The sequence below is a fragment of the Oncorhynchus clarkii genome, chromosome 17 (genome assembly GCF_045791955.1).
Source record: "Oncorhynchus clarkii lewisi isolate Uvic-CL-2024 chromosome 17, UVic_Ocla_1.0, whole genome shotgun sequence".
NCBI classification, from domain to species: Eukaryota; Metazoa; Chordata; class Actinopteri; order Salmoniformes; family Salmonidae; genus Oncorhynchus; species Oncorhynchus clarkii.
This window is the reverse complement of record NC_092163.1, coordinates 52,563,385-52,581,931: the sequence shown is the minus strand read 5'-3', so window position 1 is coordinate 52,581,931 and position 18,547 is coordinate 52,563,385. Positions and strand designations below refer to the sequence as shown.

The window sequence follows — 18,547 nt, the reverse complement described above, 5'->3', positions numbered from 1 at the left end:
GGAGGGACCTCCGGAACCTCACCTTACTGCATGGGACCAGCTACCACCGGCCTGAGGAGAGACACATGAAACAAGGGGTTAATGCGATAATACGAAGGAAGTAATAATCGATAACAAACCTCGTTTATTCTCCTCAGGACTTTAAATGGCCCTACATACTGCGGACCCAGCTTCCGGCAGGGCAAGCGGAGGGGCAGGTTTCGGGTCGAGAACCAGACCCTGTCCCCTGGTGCAAACACTGCGGTGACGGTCAGCGCTCTTCTTCTGCCGTCCACTCGCTTGGCGTAATGACTCCTGGACGGCCCTCCAGGTCTCCTTAGAGCGCTGCACCCACTCCTCCACCGCAGGAGCCTCAGTCTGGCTCTGATGCCATGGTGCCAGGACCGGCTGGTACCCCAACACACACTCAAATGGTGACATGTTGGTAGAGGAGTGGCTTAGTGAGTTCTGGGCCATTTCTGCCCAGGGGATGTATCTCGCCCACTCCCCTGGCCGGTCCTGGCAATACGACCGCAGAAACCTACCCACCTCCTGGTTCACTCTCTCCACCTGCCCATTACTCTCCGGGTGATACCCTGAGGTCAGGCTGACCGAGACCCCCAGACGTTCCATAAATGCCCTCCACACACGGGAGGTAAACTGGGGACCACGATCAGAAACTATATCCTCGGGCACCCCGTAGTGCAGGAAGACATGGGTGAAAAGGGCCTCCACAGTCTGCAGGGCCGTAGGGAGACCGGGCAACGGGATAAGACGGCAGGACTTAGAGAACCGATCCACAACGACCAGGATCGTTGTGTTCCCCTGAGAGGGGGGAAGGTCAGTAAGAAAATCCACCGATAGATGGGTCCACGGCCGTTGTGGAACGGGGAGGGGTTGTAATTTCCCTCGTGGCAGGTGCCTAGGAGCCTTACTCTGGGCGCACACCGAACTTGAGGAGACAGAGTCGCACACCCCTCACCAAGGTGGGCCACCAGTACTTCCTCCTAAGACCTCGTACTGTCCTTGAAATACCTGGGTGACCCAACGAGGGTAGACTATGAGCCCATCGAATCAATTTATCACGAACAGCGAGCGGCACGTACCTACGACCCTCCGGACACTGTGGAGGCGCAGGTTCCTCCCTTAGCGCCCGCTCGATGTCCGTGTCCACCTCCCATACTACTGGTGCTACCAGCTTAGCCGCCAGAATGATGGGAGTAGGATCGATGGACCGGTCCTCAGTGTCAGAGGCGGGACAGCGCGTCGGCCTTAGTGTTGAGGGAACCTGGTCGATACGAGATAGTAAAACGAAATCTGGTGAAATACATGGCCCACCTTGCCTGACGAGGATTCAGTCTCCTAGCTGATCGGATATACTCCAGGTTACGGTGGTCAGTCCAGATAAGGAAAGGGTGCTTAGCCCCCTCAAGCCAGTGTCTCCACACCTTCAGGGCCATAACCATAGCCAACAACTCCCTGTCCCCCACATCATAATTCCGCTCCGCTGGCCCGAGCTTCTTCGGAAAAAAAAGCACAGGGGCGGAGCTTCGGTGGCGTACCCGAGCGCTGTGAGAGCACCGCTCCAACCCCAGCCTCGGATGCGTCCACCTCTACTATGAACGCCAAAGAAGGGTCCGGATGCACCAACACCGGCGCATCAGTGAACAGCGCCTTCAACCTACGGAAAGCTCCGTCCTCCTCTGCTGACCACTGCAAACGCACCGGCCCCCCCTTCATCAGTGAGGTAATGGGAGTTGCTACCTGAGAAAAACCCTGGATAAACCTCCGGTAGTAATTGGCAAACCCTAAGAACCGCTGCACCTCCTTTACCGTGGTCGGAGTCGGCCAATTACGCAGGCCTTGATGCGGTCACCCTCCATTACCACCCCCGAGCTGGAAATGCGATAACCCAGGAAGGAAACGGCTCGTTTGGAAAACTCAAATTTCTCCGCCTTCACGTACAGGTCATGCTCCAGCAGTCGCCCAAGAACCTTGCGTACCAGAGACACATGCGCGGTGCGTGTAGCGGAGTAGATCAAAATATTGTCAATATACACTACCACACCCTGTCCGTGCAGGTCTCTGAGAATCTCATCCACGAAGGATTGAAAGATAGCTGGAGCATTCTTTAACCCGTACGGCATGACGAGGTACTCATAATGGCCAGATGAGTGGAAAACCGCATTTAGCACTACATCTCCCTCCCGAATACGCACCAGATTATACGCACTTCTGAGATCCAGTTTCGTGAAGAACTGCGCTCCGTGAAATGATTCCACAGCCGTAGCAATGAGAGGTAGTGGGTAACTAAAACCCACCGTGATGGAATTGAGACCTCGTTAAAACCTCTTAAGGCTAGGCAGAATACTGCCCCCTTTGGAGGAATTGCGTGCCCATAGTAAACTGAAAAAAAATATGTCCAAAATTGCTAATATATGCATATAATAATTATTATTGGATAGAAAACACTCTAAAGCTTCTAAAACCGTTGGAATTATGTCTGTAAGTATAGCAGAACTCACAGGGCAGGCATTCTTCCAAACTAGTTTTGGGATCATGAAAGTTGGGGCAACTTTGACGTGATCGCCCCCACCCTTCCCAACCAGCTATGGATCTGGGGACACTTTCTATGTCTTCCACTAGATGTCCTCATTCAGTAGAGCGTTTAATCGTTCAAATCCTGCGAGTTTTGGCCCTATGGGAGTGAATTGAGTGCGTGTCGCGAGAAAATACCTGTGCGTTAGGGCGCGAATTGATCCCATTCATTCCTTTGTTCCAGCACTCCGGAGGAGAACTAACAATGACCGGTTGAATTGAAAATTGTTTTGTACGTTTAGAACATCCTAAAGCTTGATTCTGCACTTAGTTTGACCTGTTTAGTCGACATATAATATGTAATTTTGAAGTTTTGATGCGCAACTTTTCGGGACCAGAGGCCATTTTGGGTGCATTTCAGCTGATATTGTTAGCAGATGCTAATACAAAGACACAAGACTTGAAACCAAACGATGTTTTGGGTAAGTATGAACCCTTCCAGTACATTCTGAACGAAGACCATCAAAGGTAAGGGAATATTTATGCTGAAATTGTGTGTTTCTGTTGACTCCAACATAGCGGAGAAATATTGCTTATGTCTGAGCGCAGTCTTAGAATATTGAATAGTGAGCGATTTCTGTAACGTTAAAAATAAATGTAACAAAGCGATTGCATTAAGAAGCAGTGTATCTTTCTAACTAAATGAATCCTACAGACGAAGAACCGTATATGTGACATTTAAAAAAAAAAAGAGATATACATGAAAAATCATTATTGGACACCATTTTTCTATAGTGAACCGGTTTCACAAGCTTTCCATGCGCTAATTAACAATAATTTTAAATTTAAAGATAGGCTCTCGTGGAATAACCGTTTATGTGCACCACTCAGAATGGACGGACAAGCGCACAACCTTTCTGTTGCTGATGAAAATCGCAGAAATGTGGGAAAGAAACGTAAAACAAAACTAAAAGAATGGAAAGACAGGCAAAGGAAGATCTTACGGGATGCGGGAAAACCCTATACAAATCGTAAGGGTCAAGAAAAAAACTGGGAAAAGCTGTCCAAAAGAGGTATGTGGAAGAACCGTATATCAAACAATCAAGCTAGCTAGCTATAGAGTACAGTAACTAACATGTATGTTCTGGGTTGTCTAATTTGTAACTATAGAGAAAACATATTAGCTAAAGTTCGTTGGCTACTAACTCATACATTATCGTTACAAATGTTATTGCTAGATTATAGAAGAAACATAGCTAGCTACTTTTTCTCCGTCCACCGGATGATTCGACATGGCTACAGTAGCTAGCTAGTTACACTGTATCCTGCAGGGAAGAGCGTGTTCCGCGACGTGCAGAAAGGATTGTGGAAAGTTGACTGATGAACGCAAGCTGCATCTGTTCAACAGGTTCTATACTGTCCCATACGAGAAACAACAAGCGTTGATTCTCTCCGGCTTAGAACAGGTTAGAAATAAGACAAAACGCCTATTATTATAATAGCTATATTGAACACTTGCATAGTTTAACTTTGACAGTAATGATACGTACATGAACGTTAACTCTAAAAGTGCTGCGTTACACAATGGTGCAATACAAACTCATTCTGTGTATAGATTGGGAGTGTGTGAAAGATGGAGGTCCTGATCAAGCAATATCCTGAATGTGCTACAGTATATTAAATTCTGAATTCATCATTGTCAATTTTTATTGCAGCATGAGGTGAAACGGAGACGTAAACCTGAGGATACAAAGGAGAACAAACGACGGAAACAAACCTTCAAATACCATGTACAGCAAGCAGGCCAGAGATTGAATGTGTGCAAGGTTACTTTCATGTCTGTGTTCCAGCTAACCAACAGCCGTCTTCAGGCAAGTGAAAATATGAATTAATGTCTATATGAATATCAATTACAAACATATTGTATTCTCTGTACTAGTTTTTAATAACCTGCTAATTGAAATGTAATTGTTTTGGTCAGGTTATTCAGGAAAAGTTAGCTGAGGCAGGTGAGGTTGCAGGGTCTCCAGATCAGGCTACTGAGGCTAGGTCTCCTTTAGAAGATGGAAGAGGGAAGCATAGCAATAGGTAATAGCAGTGCTCTAAACAATCTTCTAAACATTAACATAGAGTATCGAATGGATGAATAGCGAATTCTGAAACAAAAATATATATTTTTTTATTACTTTTAAACAAAATGATGGTAACTAAGCTGTCCAACTACCACCTGAGCATTGAGGACTGAGTGCCGATTACCTTCCCCCTCCCACCGGACAGCACTGGCCTAATTCTCGCCGCCCTACAGGACCCCCGGCCACAAACGGCAATGGCGTGACCGGGATTTGTACCCCGGTTATAGCGACACAGTTGCACTCTAAGGCAGGTCCCTAGACCATTGAGAGAATACAAGTTTAACAACACCTTGTTGTCTCCTTACAGGCCACATCGGATACATGCTACAGTGAAAGAGGGCATCAAGGAGCACATTCTATCTTTCCCAAGAACCCAGAACCACTACTCACGGATGAAGGGGGATGTACACAGAGAATACCTCAGCCCTGATCTGAATTTGTTGCGAATGTACCGACTCTACAAAGAGAATAATACCACATCATCTGCAAAATTCTGGGTTTATAGGGACATTTTCAAACAGCAGAGTCTCAATTTCGGCCAACCCAGGAGTGACACCTGTGGCAAATGTGACGCATTCTTCACTAAGATGTCAGCAGCAACATCTGAAGAGGAGAAGAGGAAGATTGCAGTTGAAAGTGAGTTACACCATCGAAAAGCCGAAAAGGCCTACACACAGCTTCAAAGTGACACTGAGTGGGCTAAAGCCAATGCTGACTGCCATGTAATTTCTGTGGATCTACAGGGGGTGATGTACACCCCTAATCTGACCCACTCCAATGTCTACTACCAGCGGCAGCTGTCAAATTTTAACTTTTGCATCCAGGAACTTGTAAAAGAAGATCCTGCATACATGTGTGTTTGGCATGAGGGGATTGCACACCGAGGGTCCATTGAGGTGGCAAGCTGCATAATGAAGTGGGTGAAGACAAAATTCACGCCACTCACCAAACCAGAGGTGCGCAAGTTGATCATATTCAGTGACAGATGCTGTGGGCAGAATAACAACTGGCGGATGCTCAATCTGATGTCGATGCTCGTCTCTATGGGTTACTTTACCCAAGTTGAGCAGAAGTTCATGGTCTCTGGTCATTCTTTTCTTCCTTGTGATCGATCTTTTGCCACCATCGAGAAGAGGCGCAAGGTGTCAGTCCTTCATACACCTGATGATGTTTCAAAGATGATACTTGAAGCACAACCAGCAAAACCATTCAAGGTGATGAGGATGCAATGTGAAGACTTCAGGCACCTCCCAGATTCTGTCCTCAAGCGACCAGCTGGACTACAGATCACCTCAGTGAGGTGGTTAAAAGTCACAGGTATTGCACAGAGAATAGTTTACTAACATCCCATCAACATGCAACATGTTGTTCTAACAATAAAATATCCTAATGCTTGACTGTGAAAGTTGTTATTGATGTCAGGAACTTAAAATGTTTCTGTTCTAATTTCAGTTGAGGATCCTTGGAATCTGTACGCCAAACAGAGCCACAGTCTATTTGAGGGATGGAAGTCGTGGCTGATCTCCAAACCAACCTCCCTCCAACCTCCCTATTTTGAAAGCATAGAGCATATGAGAGTCCTCTGCCCATAAAAAAAAACAAGTACCAAGATCTGATGACCATGCTCAACTACTTGCCAGCTGCTGCACGCTCTTTTTATGAATCACTGCAGAGTGAATAATTAGTTGTTAAACCAAGCTACATAATTAAACGTTTTTTCTGTGAGTTTATGATCCCCTGAACCTGTATACTGTAGTATGTTGAATCTGTATACATTTCAGAAGACATGTCAACCCTATTGTAGGAAATTAAATGTATCGTAGGTGTTTTCTATGTGAATCAATTTGTGTATGATTTGAACCAGCACAATATATTGAATTAATTTAATTTTAAGATGTTGTTCCTAGTGTAGAAAATGTTATGTACAATGTGTTCTGTTGATAATTATTTTGTGTGATCATTTGAACCTTTTTTAATCTGAATGAATTAAAAACAAATAAGTCATCACATACAGTATGTGAGTATTCATTTGATCTTGATTCCCTTTTTTTATTCATTACAATATACACTGTCTCTCTGTCACCACATTTAGCATGAACTCTAAGCAGTTAATACTTATTTACTGCTGTCACCTCAGTGCAGAAGGACATTTCTTGCCTTTAGCTTGGGTTTAACGCAATTCACAACGTAATTGCTGATCATAGTGTTAAACGCAAAGAGAATGGTTTTCTGAACGTTTTGTAATATTGACCTTCGGGACCTGCATAATGGACATGCATATTGGCACATCACATTTATCCCTATTTGATATTTACAAGTTGTGCTTGTTTTGATTGAATTCATTTAATTGTATTCTATTTTGGTAGTTCTATGGTATGTTCTCATTGAGGGCTTCATTTTAAATGAGACTAAGATTTCATGACTCAACTTTTAAGAAAAGTCATCATTGCTAAAGTTGATAGACCACCTTTAAATGAACCTCCATACAAATGAATTAACTACATATTGCATTTAAGTTATTTACATGAAGGGCATCTGTACTTGAAAGTACTTAAAACATCATATCAGGTGTTAAAAAAGGACATCTTACAAGAGTCATGCAAAATGTCACATGTACTGTTCTTCCACAAACTGAAATCATCACTGGAGATATACTGTTCTTCCACATTCTAAAAATTAAAACGGCAATAAAAAATGTATTATTTGAAATAACAAAAAAATATAAATTGTTGTTGGAAGATATGGGTATGGTGAATTATTTCTCAACCATAAAACACCTAATGTGGTACACACAATTAATAATATAAAAATAACTGATTATCTTAAAATGGAAAAATTGTCACATATATGGTTCTTCGTCTGTAGGGTTCAAATGTAGAACATGTATATTTAGTCAAAGTTTATGATGCCTATTTACGTTATCTTGCGGCGCTATCTATATTTTCTGCGGACATTTTTCAGTATTTTCTGAACATGAATTCAATGTAAATGGACATTTATGGATATAAATGGCATATTATTGAGAAAAAAAAATGTACTGTGTAACATGTCCTATTACTGTCATCTGATGAAGATTTTCAAAAGGTTAGTGATTGATTTATTTTTTAATCCTGCTTTTATAATTTTATATTTTCTGGGACAAAATGGCTGCCTCTTGTCTTCGTTTCGGTGGTGGTCTAATATAAATATGTGGTGTGTTTTCGCCGTAAAACATTTAAAAAATCTGACATGCTGGGTAGATGAACAAGGTGTTTATCTTTCATTTGAGGTATTGGACTTGTTAATGTGTGGAGGTTAAATATTTCTAAGAATATTTTTGCGTTCCATGCGCCACGTTCCAGCTGAACGTGGGAGGGGTCGTTCCCAAAAGGAAACCCTCACCCGTCAACAGGATAATCAATACACGGACGCAAACCTCCATCCTTTTTCTTCACAAAAAAGAAACTCGAGGAGACGGGTGACATGGAGGGCCGAATGTACCCCTGTCCCAGAGCTTCGGTGACATATGTCTCCATAGCCAACGTCTCCTCCTGGGATAAAGGATACACATGACTCCTGGGGAGTGCAGCGTTTACCTAGAGGTTTATCATGCAACACCCCTGTCGATGGGGTGGTAATTGGGTCGCTATCTTTTTACTGAAAGCATAGCCAAATCGGCATACTAAGCGGGAATGCGCATGGTGGAAACCTGGTCTGGACTCTCCACCGTTGTCGCACCGATGGAAACTCCTACACACCTGCCTGAACACTCATCCGACCACCCCTGGAGAGTTCCCTGTTTCCACGAAATTGTTGGATTGTGAATAGCCAGCCAGAGAATCCCCAGCACCACCGGAAACGCAGGTGAATCGATAAGGAACAGACTAATCCGCTCCTTATGATTCCCCTGCGTAATCATCTCTAAAGGAATTGTGGCCTCCCTGACCAGCCCTGACCCTAATGGTCGACTATCTAAAGAGTGCAAGGGAAAAGGGGGGTCTACTTTTACTAACGGAATCCTCAACCTCTGAGCGAGTCCGCGATCTATAAAGTTCCCAGCTGCGCCTGAATCGACTAGCGCCTTATGCTGGAGAGAGGGAAAAAATGTAAGGAAACAAATTAATAAAAACATGTGACCAACAGGAAACTCTGGGAGAGTGTGGTGCTGACTCACCTGGGGTAACCGAGGAGTGTTCTGCCTGCCCTCTCGACTCCCAGATGAACTCCTCCAGCACCGACCTGAAGTGTGCCCTCTCCGGCCACAACTGGTACAGGAGGAGCCTCCTCCTCCGATCTCCCTAGATGCGGCCCCTCCTAGCTCCATCGGGATAGGAGCGGGAGGGTCAGGAGGTGGAACTAACAGGACCCTTTCAGAACGTCCGTGAGCAGCTAGCAGATGGTCTAACTGGATCAACAGGTCTATCAGTTCATCCAGGCTAAGCGTAGTGTCCCGACAAGCCAGCTCCCTGCGGACGTCCTCTCTCAGGCTACACCTGTAATGGTCTATCAGGGCCCTGTCGTTCCACCCTGCTCCAGCGGCCAAGGTCCGGAAATCCAGCGCGAAGTCCTGCGCGCTCCTCGTCCCCTGCCTGAGATAGAACAACCTCTCACCCGCCGCTCGGCCCTCCGGAGGGTGATCGAACACGGCCCGGAAACGGCGGGTGAACTCCGGGTAGTTGCCCCTCGCTGAGTCGGGCCCGTTCCAGACAGTATTGGCCCACTCCAGGGCTCTACCCGTAAGGCAAGAGACGAGGACACTCACGCTCTCCTCGTCCGAGGGAGCCGGCCGAACGGTGGCCAGGTAGAGGTCTAGTTGAAGCAGGAATCCCTGGCACCCCGCCGCTGCACCATCGTACTCCCTCGCAGGCGTAATGCGCAGAGCGCTGGAACCAGATCCCGCTGGGGGAGATGGTAGAGTTGCTGGTGGGAGGGTAGGTGGGGTAGTAGGGAGACCACTCCTCTCCCAACGATCCATCCTCTCCATCATTTGATCCATCGCTGATCCGATGCGATGGAGGATGGACGTGTGATGAAGGACTCTCTCCTCCATCGTGGGGAGAGGGGTGGTCGCTGCTCCTGCTGACTCCATCATAAAGGTGCGGGCTTCTGTAACGCTCAATGAGTGAATAGGTGTGGAGTCAGGCGCAGAAAGCAAAGGATGCGGGAAAAACACGCTTTAATGTCCAAAAATAATCACAGGAACAAAAATAGTATACCAAACCAGGTATAACTACAGAACAAAAAGTACCCTATCGTGAAAATACAAGGACAGCGAGAAACCCAAATGAAAACACTAACCACTCTAACACATACAGATGAACAAGCCCGCACAAACATGAAGCGGGCTGAATGAACTTAAATAACCCCACGCTAACAACCAAACAAGGAACAGGTGAAACCAATTAGAAAAAAACAAACGAACACAGAACAAAGGATCGGTGGCAGCTAGTAGACCGGCGACGACGACCGCCACCCGAACAAAAAGGGGAGCGTGACACACAGTTGACAGTGAGAGGACTTTTCTATTTTTGCTGAGTTTATGTGTCTAAAAACTCTGCCACTATACATTGCACAAGCCATCTATATTAGTATTTGTGGTTAAGCCCTAGCAGTTGCAAAAGTGTGCTTGCATGCTAGGTCTGAGTCAGACCGAAACTAGATTAAGAAAAGTAACCACTGTCAAAGTGGCACGGCTTTGAGGATAATGTGAAAATGATTATCTCCTCCATGTGTCCAACAACCGCATGCAACCATCTGCAACGCATGCTTGTAGATAGATACCTGCATTCAGTGTTGTTGCGTTGCTGCCAAAATGATATGCAGCATTGATGCAATCATACTGTCGGTGTGATCAAGGCGTTAAGCCTCGATCACACCACACCGACAGCTATTATTTTTGTGGTACACCACAAGTACATTCAGTTCCAATGGAACGCAGCCTTCTCTTGAAATAGCCATCAATATGCTCATAATGCATGCGTAAAATAATTGTGTAGAAATCTGCTTACATACCACTTATTTGAATCCTACAGTCACACTGTTTTAATTTCTATAGATGATATACTTAACATTCATCTTCTGCTACCATTTCTGTCAAGCTGTCTAGCATACAGTTTGAGCATATGTTCAATTGGAAATGAATGTACTTGTGGTGTACCATAATGAAAATGGTGTGGTGTGATTGAGGCTTAACGCTGCTGCATACCATTTTGAGCAGCTACACAACTACACTGAATGTAGTTATCTACACACATGGGTTGCATGCGGTTGTGGACGCATGGAGGAGATACGCTTCGATCACACCGACTTTAGTTCAACATTCACCTTATCCTACCATTTCTGTCAAGCCGTCTGCACATACAGTTTGACGCATACGTTAGATAAATTCAACGTATGCACCACACCCAAAGAACTACAACTACCTCTGCAACGCAATGCTGCAAGGTAAACGCAGCGTTTTATTGGAAATGAATGTCATTGCAAAGCAATGCAAAGACACTGTCGGTGTGATCGAAGCTTTACCTTCATTCTGCTGCGATTCCAATTGGGCGCTCTCGCGTCCTTTTAAGCCACGAGTCTTGTCGGAAAAACGCAGAGGCGAGGTGCAAATACACAGCTGCTGGGACGAAGTATATAATCTATTGGAATTAAAACAGTGTGACTGCCGGATTCAAATAAATGGAATGTAAGTAGATTTTTACACAAATATTTTACGCATGCATTATGAGCATATTGATGGCTATTTCAAGAGAAGGCCAATCTGATTACTAGAGATGTTAAGGTAAGATATTAATGTTTCATTTCGTCTTTTTCAATGTGTCCTTTTAATTAAAATGTTGTAACGAGACAATCATGAAATGCGTACCTTTCAAAGCATTTATGCGTGTTATACACAATCTCTACCCTAATTATAGCTTTAATATCATAAGAGGCGTTGGCGACTATTACGAGCGCAATTGCAGCAATATTTTATTTGTAGTGAGAAAATCTCCATTAAAGCCTAATAGACAAGCAGGCTAATCAGACCTGTATTTGTCTACAGTATGTGCAGTCACCACCCGGTTAGCTGAGAGGCCTGTGAGAGAAAGGCTGAATCAAATCATATTATATCTCAATACTGGCCATTGACGTGCGTTGGCCTGAAATTGCTCCACATTATGATTAGATCTGAACGACACCATAAGTGCGTTTTTCCTCATTTGGGCTGTGGGTTGCGGCGTTGGAAGAATATCGGAGCGCAAGGATAAGATGTTGTCGATGATTGAAGGTAAAATAAGCATCCCGTAATTTAGTAGGGAAGAACACAGATGGTGCTAGACATCGCACCGGCATGGATACAGGTAGCCAACCCACCTTCCTACATTTTGTTTCATCCCTGTTTGATTCTGTATGCTCTTTTTCAGGTAGCGGTCCTGTTCTTGCGCTAGCCTATAAACTGTAAACGTGTTTTTAAGAACCTTGGAATATTGAGAGGATTCCCATGCTGATAATCATATTCTCAGTCAATATGCAGAGCACGTCTTCTGCATCAGTGATTTGAGACCATGTCTGTCTAGATAATGGCTGCACAGGAGGCTGCTGCGGGGAGAACGGCTCATAATAATGCCCGGAACGGAGCAAATGGAATGGCATCAGACACATGGAAATCATGAGTTTGATGTATTTGATACCATTCCACCAATTCTGCTCCGGCATTTACCACGAGCCTGCACTCCCCAATTAAGGTGCCACCAACCGCCTGTGAGTGGCCTTCATTTCACTATAGCCAACACATCATACAGCATTACACAATAGGCCTACTATTAGCCTACTCTACATAAGACTGTTTGCAAGAAAGTTTGTGTCTCCTAATTAGCCACACCCTAATAATGCATATGTTCTTATAAATCACCATGCGTGCATAATTAGCTAAACTAAGTAAATTAAATGCACCTGTTTTTCCTCTCCTCTCTCTTAAAAGCACACATAGGCTTACAGCACTAGGCTATATACTCCAGCAGTCCAGTCCAGACATGGAGATGAACACTTCTGACACACCTAATTTCCATCCCCAATAACCAGTAGAACTAGGCAGCTAAGCAAAGCAGAACAACCACTCCACCTCTGAGTAGGCATTATGCAAAACACACACACACTGCTCTCAGGGGTTGTCCTTGCTGTCATGGTGAAAAGCATTGGTAATTGGATGTGTCTGTAAGTTAGAAAAATAATTAGCACCCAACCCAGGTGACGTGCATGAACCTTTAGGGGACTAAAACCTTTGTCTTGAGTAAAATGTCCATCCCTTATGGAAACCGTCTTGATTTGGATAGGTTTACAAGCATTAGGTTATATGCAAAAAGAGTTGGAAAATCAAAATCAAAACGTTGTCAAATCAAAATGTAGGACACTCCAATTAGAATAATATTATGTTTCAAATGGCATGTTATATTTTGTATATGTATTCATTTTGGTATGTCCATCATCCATTTTGTATAATATGTCACAAATTACAATTCGTACACTATGGTATGAATTTGCAAAACGTATGATATGTTACAAATTCCAATTTGTTGTGGCTAACGTTAGCTAGGCTAGTAGTTGGGGATTAAGGTTAGGGTTATGAGTTAGGTTAGGGTTATGAGTTAGGTTAAAGGATTTGGGGAAGGGTTAGCTGACATGCTAAATAATTGCAAAGCAGCTAAATAGTAGTAAGTTCATGCAAAGTTGCTAAAATGCTAATGTTGTCCGAGATGAGATTTCAACAAGGTTGAGATAGAAAGAACCCAGCGCATCTACTCGGGATCTGGAACTAGTAATGATTCAGACAGACAGAGGACGCTGATCTTCAAGGTCTTCCGGTACAACGACTGCCAAGCCATTCTACAAGGAGCCAGAGCAGCAGAGCACATTCACCACGTCGGTAAGGTACTACCGCACGCACACCTCCCAATGCCGCAAAACCTTCAACGAGGTCCGGAACAAACTCAGACTAGGGGCATCCAGTCACTCCTCATCTATCCAGTAACGCTATGGCCCACAAACAGGACAGAGTGCCTGTCATTCACCACAGCACAAGACGCCGAGTAGTTTGTGGCATCACCGGGAGAGGACAACCACGAGCACCGCAGTGAGCACCACGCCGCTGGTCCTGTTTAGAGGAATACTAAACAACGGGGCCATGCAAGCACCTGGGAATAAGTGAACTGGTCAAGAGGATTTATCCACAACTTCAAGGAGTTTTGAGGAACATTTGATTGAATTACTTGTGATCATTATGAACTTTGACAATGGAGCACCAGCAAGCTAGCTAGCTAGTGAACTAGCTTTCGGGCTAGCTGGATGATTGGGACAGTAACGTTAGCAGCTAGCTAAGTCATCATCATAACTGTTAGCTAGCTAACTGATTATCTCTTCAGCAGTGTTCAGTATAACCTATGTTGTTGAAAGTTTATATATATTCTATAAACTCATTGTATTTTACAACTAAGTTACGTTTACAACGTTTGTGTGATAACTTTATCTGGTGGTAGCTGGCTAGCTCACTTGTCTCATGTTGCTATGCCAACAAATGCATAGCTAGAGAAGTCAGCAATCACTATTACCACATAATTATTTTTCCAGTTAGTTCTTCATGTTTGTGCTACGTTAAGGCTTAATCATTCAGTCAATTGAGTATTTCTTGCCGTTCTCATATCTCTATTGTGTCAGTTAACTAGGCAAGTCAGTTAAGAACACATTCTTATATACAATGACAGCCTACTGTAGTAAGGTGACCAGATTTCTGAAATGAAAACCGGGGACATTTCCAGTTCGGCGGTCAATATATAATTAAAATATCCAATGTTATTATCTATCAAATAAAAAAGGGGGACAATTCCGGTTTCATGTATTTAGTCTAACAGGCCCACTGTGATAGAGAAAACAACTATATTACAGAAACACACCGACAAGACAGAACTGTCCGATCTGAACAGCCATTCAGTGGTCCTGGTAGTCTGGGTAGTATAAGTGCAGAAGAGAACATGAGCAAAATTGAAAAAACAGACAATAGTATATGTGAAATACTTAACATAATAAAGAAATAAGATGCTGATGAGATTGGTAACTACATAATATACTTATACCAACCTAATCTGTATATTTCTCTGAATAATGTATTTTCTTCAGGATTGCTCTGTCTTTGGCCAGTTTCTCCATAAACTTCAACCTCCCCTGCCAGGAGTTCATCTTCACAATAAGCATGGCCTTGATGGTAGGAACAGTGAACCTATTTCATGCTGCTGTCCATCGAGTATTCATTTGGGAGAACACTCTCGACTGGTGTGTTACTTCCAGACGCTAATCTAGCCAGGTTAGTGTGTGGGATGTCATTCTCTTTGAAGTGGGTAACCACCGCGCTCCATCTCTGACTGAGCGGTGTCTCAGATGTTTTCCATTCTTCAAGCGATCCCCCCCTTTAGGAACTCTTGCAGGCCAGTAACCTCGTTACACAGTGCCTACTGCCTTCACGCAGAAGTTGCCTTTTTAAAAGGAGACGATGTAAATCTTTTAGATTATCTGTGTGCTTTCCCTATGCTTGCAAGTAGTTCACAGCCGTAGTGAAGAATGATTGGGATGTTTTGAGAAAGCTGTCTTTAGACTTGGCTCCATTTTCCTCTAGCTCTCTCAGAAGTCCTCTGACCAAAACTGGAATGAAGTTGTCATCAGTCAATTTTGCAGTCAATTTTGCCTCAACGTTTCTCAGAATTGCAGCGGACTCCACAGCACAGTGGTCCTGGTCTCCAAGCATCTTGATCGTGTCACTGAATACGGTCAAGTTTCCATGGACAAAGGCCAGCCAAAGTTCAGTCAGTGGATCTTCGAACATTGTTCACAGGACATCAGGGCATGTGTCTTCAGAAATAAAAAAGGATTTCAATGGCACATACATTTTCAGCACTCTTTCTAGAGCAGGGAGCATGGACATCCAGTGAACATTGCTGTGTCCTAAAATGTTATGGTACTCCTGGCCAACAAACTCACAAAAGCCCTTCATTCTTTCTACTCTGACGGTGAAAATATGAACATATTCCAAATATCTTTGTGATCAGGTACTCAACATCATATCCAAAGCTGTTCTGGCCGTGTTATGACAACCTAAGCCAACCACAGGACAACCTAAGCCAACCACCACCCGCTGCAGAGCATTTTTAACTTTGGTATGGACATTGACCCTTCCCAGCCTATTCAGTCCTCCAAAGTTGGTATTTGTTGTCGGCAGAGAATGTTTTCCAGGTTACATTTTTGGATGACCACCAGGACCTCAGCTGCAATCTCCTCTGCTGTTTCTCCATTCAATTCAACAAAATCAAGCAGTTTTGTTTCCACAGATGTGCTGCCATCATATATCTTACATATCTGACTACTATTGGCAGCAGCTTTACATGTCCATGATTGGACACATCAATGGACAGGGACACACATTCAACCTGGTCTAGGTCCTGTGTTACCAAAGTAGTTGCCCATGTTGCTAACACGTTACTCACTATGGTGTCACATTTTGTCCTAGCTCATGTAAACTTTGGCTCATAAAGCTTCCGTGTCAGTTGTGCAGTCCATAGATCTTTAACTATGATTGTGTCACATAGTGTGGTATGCAAAGACACCCTCCTGCACTGCTAAACCATATTTTTCTTGGGACGGCTCAACCTTGTTGAAGAATGTGGTGACAGAGGACATACCAACACGGGCAATGAGAGGCTTTATGCTTTTTCATCTGCTGATGTTCTACCACTGCCGATCTTCTCCGGCTGCCAATTGAAAGAGAGGAATTACAAAGAGTGCAGTGAACCATTTTATCGTCTTGACCTGCACGTACAAATGGAAATTCTCTCGTTTTTCATAAAGTGCATTTCCGTTTCTTGGAAAGAGGAATTGTATCTCCTCTGTCTGTTCTTCACTCTCCTTGTGTCACTCTTCTTACTCTCAACTTTTTCTTCTCCTCCAATCTTTCTCCTCTTCATTTCTTCACTCGTCATCCTTTCCTTCTCTTCTACAATAATAATACTTAAGAATTCCTTCTCTTCTACACCCTCACTCTTCTACACCCTCCTTGCTTCACTCTTTTTACTCCCTTAATTTTTCCTTCTCCTTCCTCTCCAATCTGTATTAATAAATAGCATACTATTAGATAAAATACTTCTGTTAACAGATTCCCATTGCTTGCCTCATTTCTGTATTCTATCTCAAAAAGATTGTTTGGAATAATAAATTGGCAGGCTCTGTAATCATATCTTTACCTTTCCTCCTCTGTCTCCTTCACTCTTCTTCCCATCCAGTCTTCCTCCTCTCCTTCCTCTCCACTGCTAATGTTATCCATGAACATTTCTAACTATATTTCCACACTACTTATTATAATGACAAAGCATTCAAATTGTAATCTACAAAAATATTCTCAGAATTCATTGTGCATTCAAAATAGCCCATCCACTGCATGTTTACATGTGAATTTGTTTTAACCTAGCTATAACAGTAGCTAGCTAACTTAGTCTACATAGCTAACGTTAGCTAGCATAACCTATTTAAAACCTTATAGTGCAGATCATCTATCTATTTAATAAACTGTGACATTATAACATCACTAGCTAGTATCTCAAACGATTGTAACTTACCTGGCTTGAAAATACGTTTGTGGTGATGTTATGGATTCACCTGACACTTGCTAGCTTCTGGCCAAGTTTTCCACAGCAGTTATCTAAAACTATCGCGAGCAAGTAGTTAGTAGAAAAAGAAGAGTGAATGAAGCTGCTATAGCGAGCAGCCCCCTCTGCTGGACAAAACAATCACAATGCAATTGAGATGTCAACCTGTAGGCTCTGCTGCCCGGTCTTTCTTGCCAAGTAAAATATTTCACTTTGCAGTCTGTTTTTAAAGCGCAGTTAAAAACGTGGACATTTCCGGGGACCGCTCCAGCTCCAAAAACGGGGACTGTCCCCGGACAACGGGGACGTCTGGTCACCCTATACTGTAGGGATGGTGCCAGGTTTCCTCCAGATGTCACGCTTGGCATTCAGGCCATTTATCCCTGTGTTTCCTGTCTCTCTGTTTGTCTTGTATGTTTCCAAGTCAACCAGCGTTTTCCCCATTCTCCTGCTTTTTGCATTCTCCTTTTACTAGTCCTCCCGGTTTTGACCCTTGCCTGTTTCTGGACTTTGTACCCGCCTGCCTGACCATTCTGCCTGCCTTGATCACGAGCCTGTCTGCCACTCTGTAGTCTGATCTGGTTTTGACCTTTTTGCCTGTCCACAACCATTCTCTTGCCTACTCTTTTGGATTAATAAACGATGTAAGACTCCAACCATCTGCCTCCTGTGTCTGCATTTGGGTCTCGCCTTGTGCCTTGATAAGAGGATCTTGTTTCTCATGGTCTGAGAGTCTTCAGGTGCCCTTTGGCAATCTCCAAGCAGGCTCTCATGTGTGTTTTACTGAGGAGTGGCTTCCTTCGGGCCACTCAACCATAAAGGCCTCATTGAGGTGCTGCAAAGATGGTTGTCCTTCTGGAAGGTTCCCATCTCCACAGAGGAACTCTGGAGCTCTGTCAGAGTGACCATCGGGTTCTTGGTCACCTCCCTGACCAAGGCCCTTCTCCCCCGATTGCGCAGTTTGGCCGGGCGGCCAGCTCTTGGAAGAGTCTTAGTGGTTCCAAACTTTAGAATGATGGAAGCTATTGTGTTCTTGGGGACCTTCAATGCTTGGAAATGTTTTGGTATCCTTCCCCAGATGTGTGCCTCGACACAATTCTGTCTCGGAGATCTACAAACTATTTTTTTCGAACTCATGGCTTGGTTGTTGCTCTGACATGCACTGTGTGCCTTTCCAAATCATGTCCAATCAATTGAATTTACCACAGGTGGACTCCAATCAAGTTGTAGAAACATCTCAAGGATGATTGATGGAAA

At 43.9% G+C, this 18,547-nt stretch overlaps 1 protein-coding gene across 1 annotated transcript in view; it reads left to right on the top strand.

The window, feature by feature from the left end:
• Nucleotides 1-11,219: 11,219 nt before the first annotated feature.
• The window catches only part of LOC139371085 (beta-1,4 N-acetylgalactosaminyltransferase 1-like), a 29,558-nt gene continuing 22,230 nt past the window's right edge, over nt 11,220-18,547 (top strand). The window contains exon 1 of the mRNA XM_071111138.1: nt 11,220-11,313. The gene's annotated coding sequence lies outside the window, so the exon portion shown is untranslated. The remainder of the gene's footprint in view (nt 11,314-18,547) is intronic.